The 10,200-nt window shown below is 39.0% G+C and overlaps 1 non-coding gene across 1 annotated transcript; it reads left to right on the top strand.

The window, feature by feature from the left end:
- The first annotated feature begins 8,218 nt into the window (after positions 1-8,218).
- Positions 8,219-8,325, top strand: LOC141616446 (small nucleolar RNA R71). Its single transcript, XR_012530794.1, has one exon. It is a non-coding gene; the product is annotated as a small nucleolar RNA R71 (small nucleolar RNA).
- The last annotated feature ends 1,875 nt before the right edge of the window (positions 8,326-10,200 follow it).

Below are 10,200 nucleotides of genomic sequence, written 5' to 3'. Positions count from 1 at the left end.
GAAAATAAACTAGCAAGATGAATAAAATAAGGGGTGTAAACAATTGATTAAAAGCACTAGGGTGTCATGGGTTCATAGGGGAATCATGGGATATGATCATACAAACATGTTCTCAAATTATAAGCAAGCAATTATTGTTGTGATGGATTGAGTTGGGTTATATCTTACAATCCTAGGAAAGTTTGGGTCCGAATCGATTAGATTGTACAACACCTACAAGTCGACTTATTCTTTCCTACTTAACACATGCATGGTCTAACAAGACTCGAGTTGGGTTATGTCTTACAAGTCTCATTGAAAAGATAGGAGATGATAGTAAATGCAAGGATTCATAGGCTTAGCATTTCATCAAATATAACATGTGCATGTATTAAGATCAAAACAAGCAAGCAAATAAGATTATGAAAGCATATTAATTTAGGCATGAATCATTCCCCATGTTGGTTTCCCCTAATCACCCATTAAACCCTAGCTAAGAGACTACTCACTCATTATCATATTGATCATGCTAGAAAGGTTGTCAATCATACTAACATAATGAAACATGATGAATAAATGAAAGCAATTAACAATAATTAAAAAGGGATTAAGAGATTATACCTACTAATGATTCCAAAATAATAATGCAAAGAATAATAGAAGAACTTGATGATTGATGGAAGGTTGTCAATCTCCCAATAAACCCAATAATCTTCTAATTACCCAAAATAAATGAAGAACAAGAGAGAGATTAAGGAACTAAAACTTGGATTAAAACTTGATTAATACTTGATTACAATATTGAAGAGAGTTTTGATTGATATTAACTACACTAATTATTGATAAGAAGAACATGCTCCTCTAATTAGACTAATGGGGTATTTATAGTGAAAATTAGGGAGGATGCATTAGGGTTAACTAAGGGCTAAACTAGTAATTACACTTTTAAGTTGAGCAAGGAGACTCGGTATTTTCTCGAGAGAAGGGCTTCTCTAATCGTAGCTTGAAGAACGAAAACGTCTTCATCATGAAATCCGTGCGGATGGGAGTCGGGACGTGCGGATGGGAGCTGAGGAATCCGAGCGGATCCTTGGGCAAGACGCTCGGATTGGCGAGGGGAATCCGAGCGGATTCCTTTGAGGGACGCTCGGATTGGGCTGGACGGACGGACGGATTGTGAACAATCCGTTCGGATTGTCTGGCAGCGTCAATTCTTCTTCTTTTCTTCCCTTTTCTTCATGAATTCCTTGGGGATTTCCTTGGGGACTCAAGGATCCTTTTCTCAACAATGCTCTTCTACTATGCTATGTACAAAGGCCTTCTAGTCTTGTCTCTCCTTGATGCTTGGTCATTGACTACGATCAATTTAGCCTCGTTTTGCCATGAAAATGCAAGATTCTTACTCCTTTCCTACCAAGGGATCAAAATCTCAAAGAATATGCAAAACAAAGAACTAAAGATAAGAAATGACCCAAATAGGCACTAAAAAGCATGGAAACAATGGTAATTCGGGGCTAAATATGCGCCAATTATGGTCACATCAAATATCCCCAAACCGAACCTTTGCTCGTCCCGAGTAAAGAGGTGACAAAGACTAGGACCAATACTAACCTAACCTAATAATAATAGCCGATATGAGACAATTAGCGGGTCTCACTCCGCCCCTTCAACTCACAACAAGACAACCATGAGGTAGGATGCCTTCTTGCAAGGCAAGGTGGGTCTTGCCAAAATGGCGACACATCCAGACATTAAGCACACAAAAATCACATAATGGATGCATCTACAAAAAGAATAGCCACTTTCCTCATCTAAGTGGCGGAAATTATCTACAAGGGAAGCAATTCAAGGGTACACAATCCTTCATAGATGCAATTTGTTCAAACTACTAAGCCTAGAAGGATACCAATAAATCACCTCCAAAATGTGTCAAGCTAGGGTACCTTTGTCCTCAATCGTTAAATGCTTTTGTCAAGAGTAGACTCCCTATGGTGTTAGAAACACTGGAGGATCGCGGAATTCCCCCTCTTGCCTAGACAAGAAGAAGGGTCGTCCCCTCTCTACCATGCACAAAAATGGATACGATGGATAAAGGGATCGATAGATATTTGAATTTCATTTTAGGAGTTTGCTTTCATTTTTATTTTTCCCCCCCAATTTCATTGGCATTTGACATTTGAGAACACTTTCTTTGCCATTTCTTTTTGATTTTTGGCATTTCAATACTTGACAACTTTCGTTGCATTTCTTTTGAATATTTTCAAAGTCACCCCAATTAGTAACGAGGGTGCCTTGTATTTGAAGCATAGGAGTTCTATTTTTGCTCCTCTTTTCATTTGATGCATTTTTGCAAACTTTCTTTCACTTTTCATTTCATTGAACTCAAATTGATTTCTTTTTGTGCCCATTCCCTTTGATGACAAAAATGTATGGTAGAACATGGATGAATGATGGATGGATGCATGGTTTCAAGGGTCACCTTGGAATAAACGGTAGCCAAGGAGTTATCACACCACAAGGTACTCTTGACTCGGCCTTAATCCATGGGTCAAAGGATACTAGCATGACACATCCTAGGGTGTTTTACAAGTATTCTATCAAGCAAAGTCTTAAGAATAAAAAGCATCTACTAGGGCCTATATACACTTGTCAAGCTTCCCAAGTAGACGGTTTCACAAAATTTTCTAACATGCAACTACATGCCATGATGCAACTAACATATACACATCCTAATGCAAATGATTCTACCAACTAATATGCCAAATAAACTAAATGCAAGTCCTAAGTTCACATTGTTTTTACCGCATCAATCAAAATAAAGCCACATAGTCATTAACATAAAGAGGAAAAAGGAGATTGGAAAGATCATACCATGCGGTCTTCAATATCCTCATGTCTCGGATGTGGCGTAGTCAATCAAAGTGAACAAGGATAAACAAACACAATATATACAAAGGAAATGAACTTGTTTTTGGTTTTTCAATTTTTCAAATTTTTATGATTTTTGAAATTTTTCAATTTTTATGGGTTTTTGAATAAAAGTTAAGTGTTAGAATTCCCATCCCCACACTAATATGGGCATTGTCCTCAATGGCCAAAATGATGGAAATTATGCAAAGATGATGCATGATTTCTATACTAAATGCAATTCTACACTAAGCTATACTACATGATGCATGGTTTTTGTTATGACGGAGAGGATAATTTAGATTACCTCCCGTTGTGTATGCATTAACTTCCCCAAACCAAATAAGACATTATTGCTAATGTCAAAGCATGGGTATAGTTCATGCACACACTATGCTATGCATGAAACTAGATTGTCATTTTGGATTTTCAAAAATGGGAACAATAAAGAACACCTCAATGGTTCCGAGGTGTGAGTCCTTTGATGTTGCTAGGACTAAACCAACAATGATCAAAATGAAATAAAATACAAAGAGATATAGACAAACCATGGGAGAGTAGGAGTCTCCAAGGCTAGTTTCCATCATGCTATCATCATCACCACTTCCCTCATGAGAAGTGGTCACATTGCCACTTTCCTTGGCACTTTCTTCATCACTTTCTTCATCATCATCTTCACCATCTCTTTCTTCATCTCCACTTGCTTCTTCCTCAATATTATCATCAATTTCTTCACCATTTCCAACAACCTCATTGTCTTCCACCATGTCCCTAGATGCACCCGGAAATAAGGCTTCTCTATCCGCCCAACTAGGCAAAGGACAAGATGGGTCAAGGAGTCCTTGCCTAGCTAGATGTAAGAGGGGAGGATATTGAGCCAAATAAGCATTCTTCCGATCTTCATAAGCTTTCTTGTGCATGGCTTGCATAATAAGAGTTACATAGTCTTTCCCAATTTCAACTCCTTGTGGTTTGAACTCTTCATACACAAAGGGGTAAGGTGGTATAACAATGGAAGAGGAGGGAGTTTCATGATCACCCTTTTGTTGTTGAATGATGTACTCGGCTTCTTCGGATAGGGGAAGTAAATAGTTGGTCCGGTGGACACTAAGACGGCAAATCTTTGCGGGTAAAGTGAATGATCGAGCCTCACTAGTAAGCCACCCAAATTTGGTGTCAAGGGGATTGTGAGCAACCCACTTAAACTTGTTAATCATGATGGACATATCAATAAGATGGCCACCTTCCTTTGCCTTGTACTTGTTATCCTTATTGAAATTAGGATCAAAGTGCTTGGCTAGGACCGTGACTAGGCCGCCATTAACAATAACGGTTGTACCCTTCTTCCCACTATCAACATGAAGCCATCTATCAACCAATAGCCTCAAAGAATTGTAAGGCTTGGTGTGAATTCTTCCAATATTCAAAGTTGATTCATGGAGAATAAAATCGAGTCCCGTGAAATGATTGGTGTCTTTCCTAGCAATTATGGTGTTTCCCACAACTTTGTGCCATACTCTTATGCCCGGATGATGGACCAAAAGAGAACGACAAGCGTGAAAATCTTCAAATTTCTTCCCGGAGATTGCCTCCCAAAGAGGCTCGGGGTCATACTTCCCATATTGCTTATAATATTTATGTTCATCGCTAAGACCCAAAATTTCACCCAATTCCGGAAAGGTAATGCGTCTACTAGTGTTAGCTAGACGAAACTCAATATTTTCCCTATTCTCAACTTTTGTTACTTTTAAAGAACTTAAGAATTCCAAGACAAGGGAGGGGTATGTTACTTCCTTCATTTCAAATAATTTCTTCAAACCCATGGCATTGAAAAAGGCTTTTGTTTGTTCAAGAACACCTAATTTCTCTAAAGCATCTTCACATATGAATTTGGTGGATTGAATTGATTTCATAGCAAACTTGGCAAATGTATTTCTATGGGTATCGGAAATGAAAGTTACCTCCGGATAATGCAAGAGTTGATCGATTACCGGAGTAGAAGGTGATGCTCCCATAGAAGTTTGTTGTTGTTGTGGTTGCACTTCCAAGTTTGGTGTTGCTACCACCATTGCCAAAGCTTTCTTTGCTTGTAGAGCTTTTTGCCTTTGAGGGAGAGCCTTTGCTTTTGGTGCCTTTGTTGCTCCCTTTGTTCTTGCCATTTGATGAACTAACCAAGTAAAGAATCAAAAATCTTCAATTTGTAGAATGCCCAAATCGATTTTGAAGGTGAAAGGCTTTGCCTTTATGAGAACAAAAATCGACTCAAAGGGTGAAGATTTTGTGCTTGGTTTTGATTGTTGTTGAAGATGGAGTGATTGATTTGTTGTTTGAAGGATGGTTTGATTTGATTTTGGTGGATTTTGTTGAGGGTTTTTGTTTTTGAGATGGAGAGGATGAGGGTTTTGATGTTGTGGGTAGTGTTTATGAATGAATGAATGAATGAATGAAGGTGGGATGGGTTATAAAGAGCTCGACATTTTTCAAGACGCAGGGACAATCCGTGCGGATTGGGCGCAATCCGTGCGGATTCTACAGCTTCAAAATTTTCAAAATCCCGCCTAGAGACGGGCGAATTCTGGGGAATCCGCTCGGATTCTTCTGTGATGGGACGGGCGGATTCTGTGCAGGACGGACGGATTCTAGTCCAGAGATTTTTCTTTGTTTTTCTCAGCTGCAAAGACGGGCGTCTTGTTCACAAGACGGACGGATTTTGTGAGACGGGCGTCCTTCCAGAAATCCGCTCGGATTCTTTGACAGTCAAGAATTTTGCAATTTCAGCTCAGCCCAGGACGGGCGTCTTCTTAGCAGGACGCTCGGATCTTCTTCAGACGGGCGGATTCTCAGGAATTCGCTCGGATTGGTCCTTGTGTACACACGATTTGGTTCCATCCGTGCACAAACAAACGCATTCCCTTATCATTCTTTCTTTCTTTCTTTCAAAACTTGTGTTCTTCATTGTGGGGGCATTACTAAGGCATGAATAGCCTAGGCAATTGCCATCCCCACACTAAGGTCAAGCACTACACATCAATTAAAATTTGTTAATCCCTCCCTCACTTCTCTCTTTCATGACAATTATTTTGATCAAAGTAAATAAAATCCAAAAATGACAAAAATGCAATACAAAAATTTAAAAGTAAGTTAGGGAGTTAGAAATATTTACAAGTGGTGGTTTAGGGAGGACTCCACCAAACTCTCATTCTTGATGAGATGTCAAGGGGGCATGTTCAAGGTGTTGTTGATGTTGCTCAACACCTTGAAAAAGTAATCAAAAGCTTGTTCATTGTTGTGGTAGAGGTCCTCAATAGACCGTGGCCCTTGTTGTTGATCATGATCGATGGCATGCCCAATGTAGGGATTAAAGATCCCTTCAAATTCGTCGTCCCAAAGACCACAAACTTCATTGAGTTGATCATTGAAAATCTCTTGCTTAGATGGAGACAACTCTCCCAATTTCTTCTCTTGGCCAATGAGGCCATCTTCTTCTTCCTTGGTTGATTTTGATGAGCTTTGCAAGCTCTCCTTGTCACAATTCACTTGCTCATTGAATGGAGCATCTTCAACTTTCTTCCTCCATTGGAGTTTCGATTTCTTCCTTTCATCTTTTCGGCTATAATGATCAATCATGAAACATGGCTCATGCAAACGAGGAGCTCTCATGGTCTTGTCAAGATTAAAAGTTATGCTTTCATCTCCCACTTCTAGAGTGAGCTCTCCATGTTTCACATCAATCACCGCACCCGCGGTGTGTAGGAAAGGTCTTCCTAAGATGATTGGAATGTTGGAATCTTCCTCCATATCAACAATGACAAAGTCCACCGGGATGAAAAACTTCCCAATTCGCACGGGGACATCTTCCCATATCCCTAATGGTTTCTTCGTCGATCTATCGGCCATTTGAAGAGTGATATTGGTGCATTTAATCTCTCCCATTCCCAACCTTTTACTCACCGAGTACGGCATGACACTCACACTAGCCCCTAGATCACATAAGGCTTTGTTGATCGTCGTGTCGCCAATGGTACACGGTATTGAGAAGCTTCCCGGATCCTTTAACTTTGGAGGTGAACTCCCTTGAAGTATTGCACTACTCACCTTAGTGAAGGCGATAGTCTCAAGTTTCCGGATCGACTTCTTCTTTGTGAGGATATCTTTCATGTACTTTGCATAGGCCGGAACGTGATTGATTAATTCCGTGAAAGGAATTGAGACTTCTAAGTTCTTCACAATTTCCATGAACTTTCCAAGTTGATCATCAAATTTGGGCTTGGCTTGACGACTTGGAAAAGGAAGTCTAATCACAATGGGCTCCTTTTCTTTGGCTTTGTCTTCATTTTTCTTTGAACTTTCTTCTTTTGATGATTCCCCTTCTTTGGGACCTTGCACCACAACTTCATTCTCACTAGCTCTCACAACTTCATTCTCAACTTGCTTCTTCGGTGCTTCATATCTTGTACCACTTCTCAAGTGAATGGCACTAACTGTTTCATGTCTAGGGGGATTACCTTGAGGTGGTAATTGCCCCTTTTGTCTTTGTGAGCTTGAAGATGCTAGTTGGGTCAATTGTGTTTCCAACATCTTGGTGTGAGCTAGAATGTTGTTGATGGTGGTGTCTTTTGCTTGGCTATCTTTTTGCATTTGGGTGAAAAATTCTTGTTGATTATTTTGCATTTGGAGGACCGCTTTTTGGACATCAAAACCTTGGTCATTTTGGTGATTGTATGGATTTTGATTTTGGTAGCCTTAGTTTTGATTGAAAAAGGGTCTTTGATTTTGATTTCTCATGGGTGGTGGAGTGTATGTTGTTTGAGGGTTTTGAACATTTTGGCTTTTGTATGAGAGATTTGGATGGAACTTGGTGTTTTCATTGTAAAAATTTGAATAAGGGGTACCACTTTTGTAAGCTTGGAAAGCATTAACTTGTTCGGTTGTTCCCCTACATTCACTTGAGTCATGACCCAAGGTTCCACAATTCTCACATATCCCGCTTGGGATTGATGAGGATGCCGTCATGGCATTGACATGATGCTTTGATGTTTTTGAGTTTTCCTCAAGTCTAGCAATAGCTTGTTCAAACTTCAAGTTGATTGTGTCAATGTGAGCACTAAGTTGAGCACCCAATTGAGTAACGGAGTCCACTTCATACTTTCCTCCTCTAGTAGCCTTGCGAGGTCTACTATATTGTGAATTATGGACCGCCATTTTCTCAATCTTGTTCCATGTTTGATTGTCATCAACTTCGGTGAACATTCCATTTGATCCCATATTGAGAATGTTCTTTGAATCTTCATATAAACCATTCCAAAATTGTTGCACTAAAAACCATTCGCTAAGTCCATGGTGAGGACATGAGCGACAAATACCTTTGAACCGCTCCCAAGCTTCATACAAAGATTCTTCATCCCTTTGCTTAAAACCCGTGATTTGAGCTCTTAGCATGTTAGTCTTTTCCGGTGGGTAGAATTTTTTGTAGAAAGCTAGAGCTAGCTTCTTCCAAGAATCTATTCCAAGGGTGGCCTTATCAAGGCCCTTCAACCATTGCTTTGCGGTGCCGATTAACGAAAAAGGAAATAAGACCCATCTTATTTGGTCTTGAGTCACGCCCGTTTGAGAGATAGCTTCACAATAATCGCAAAAGGTTTCCATATGAGAATGAGGGTCCTCACTAGGCATTCCCCCGAATTGGCTCCTCTCAACTAGTTGGATGAAGGCGGACTTGGCAATAAAGTTTCCGGTAAGATGTTGTGGGGTAGGAGTACCATTTGGTAGATCCTCCTCGGTGGGTATAGAGTGTGACGAGAATTTAGGCATTGTAGGTGGATTTTGTGTGGTATTGTTTAATGGGTTTTCTTCTCCTTCTATTGCGAAAGGATTGACAAACTCACTAGTGGGTTGAACAACTTCACCAACACCTCCCAAATTCCTCCTAACAAGTCTCCTATTATTCGTCAAGGTTCTTTCGATTTCACGGTCAAAAGGTAACAAATCTCTTTGTAACCTTCTAGACATGCAAAATATCAAACAACTAGAAAACAATTAGAACAAACCTTGAGGAGTTTTACTTCCCAAGGTGAAAAAGACACAACTAAAAACAATAAAAGAAATCTTAAATCAATTAAACACCGTCCCTAAGCAACGGCGCCATTTTTGATCGGAACCATTTGGTGTGCACAATTAAGCATATGTGGTCGTTGGTCAATGGTCGATACAAAACACAATTTATACTTCACAAACAACTCTACAATTAGTAAAGAGGCAAGTAAAGGTCGGATCCCAAGGGACGGGTATTGAAATGAGAATTCTATTGTAACTAGTAGTGTCTAGGGGTGTCACAAATTGGGTTGATGTAGAAGGTTACTAAACTAAAATAACAATGAAAATAAACTAGCAAGATGAATAAAATAAGGGGTGTAAACAATTGATTAAAAGCACTAGGGTGTCATGGGTTCATAGGGGAATCATGGGATATGATCATACAAACATGTTCTCAAATTATAAGCAAGCAATTATTGTGGTGATGGATTGAGTTGGGTTATATCTTACAATCCTAGGAAAGTTTGGGTCCCGGAGCCGAATCGATTAGATTGTACAACACCTACAAGTCGACTTATTCTTTCCTACTTAACACATGCATGGTCTAACAAGACTCGAGTTGGGTTATGTCTTACAAGTCTCATTGAAAAGATAGGAGATGATAGTAAATGCAAGGATTCATAGGCTTAGCATTTCATCAAATATAACATGTGCATGTATTAAGATCAAAACAAGCAAGCAAATAAGATTATGAAAGCATATTAATTTAGACATGAATCATTCCCCATGTTGGTTTCCCCTAATCACCCATTAAACCCTAGCTAAGAGACTACTCACTCATTATCATATTGATCATGCTAGAAAGGTTGTCAATCATACTAACATAATGAAACATGATGAATAAATGAAAGCAATTAACAATAATTAAAAAGGGATTAAGAGATTATACCTACTAATGATTCCAAAATAATAATGTAAAGAATAATAGAAGAACTTGATGATTGATGGAAGGTTGTCAATCTCCCAATAAACCCAATAATCTTCTAATTACCCAAAATAAAAGAAGAACAAGAGAGAGATTAAGGAACTAAAACTTGGATTAAAACTTGATTAATACTTGATTACAATATTGAAGAGAGTTTTGATTGATATTAACTACACTAATTATTGATAAGAAGAACATGCTCCTCTAATTAGACTAATGGGGTATTTATAGTGAAAATTAGGGAGGATGCATTAGGGTTAACTAAGGGCTAAACTAGTAATTACACTTTTTAAGTT

This window comes from Silene latifolia, chromosome 11, assembly GCF_048544455.1.
Source record: "Silene latifolia isolate original U9 population chromosome 11, ASM4854445v1, whole genome shotgun sequence".
NCBI lineage: Eukaryota > Viridiplantae > Streptophyta > Magnoliopsida > Caryophyllales > Caryophyllaceae > Silene > Silene latifolia.
Note: the sequence above shows the minus strand (reverse complement) of the source record. Positions and strands in the feature narration are given on the sequence as shown.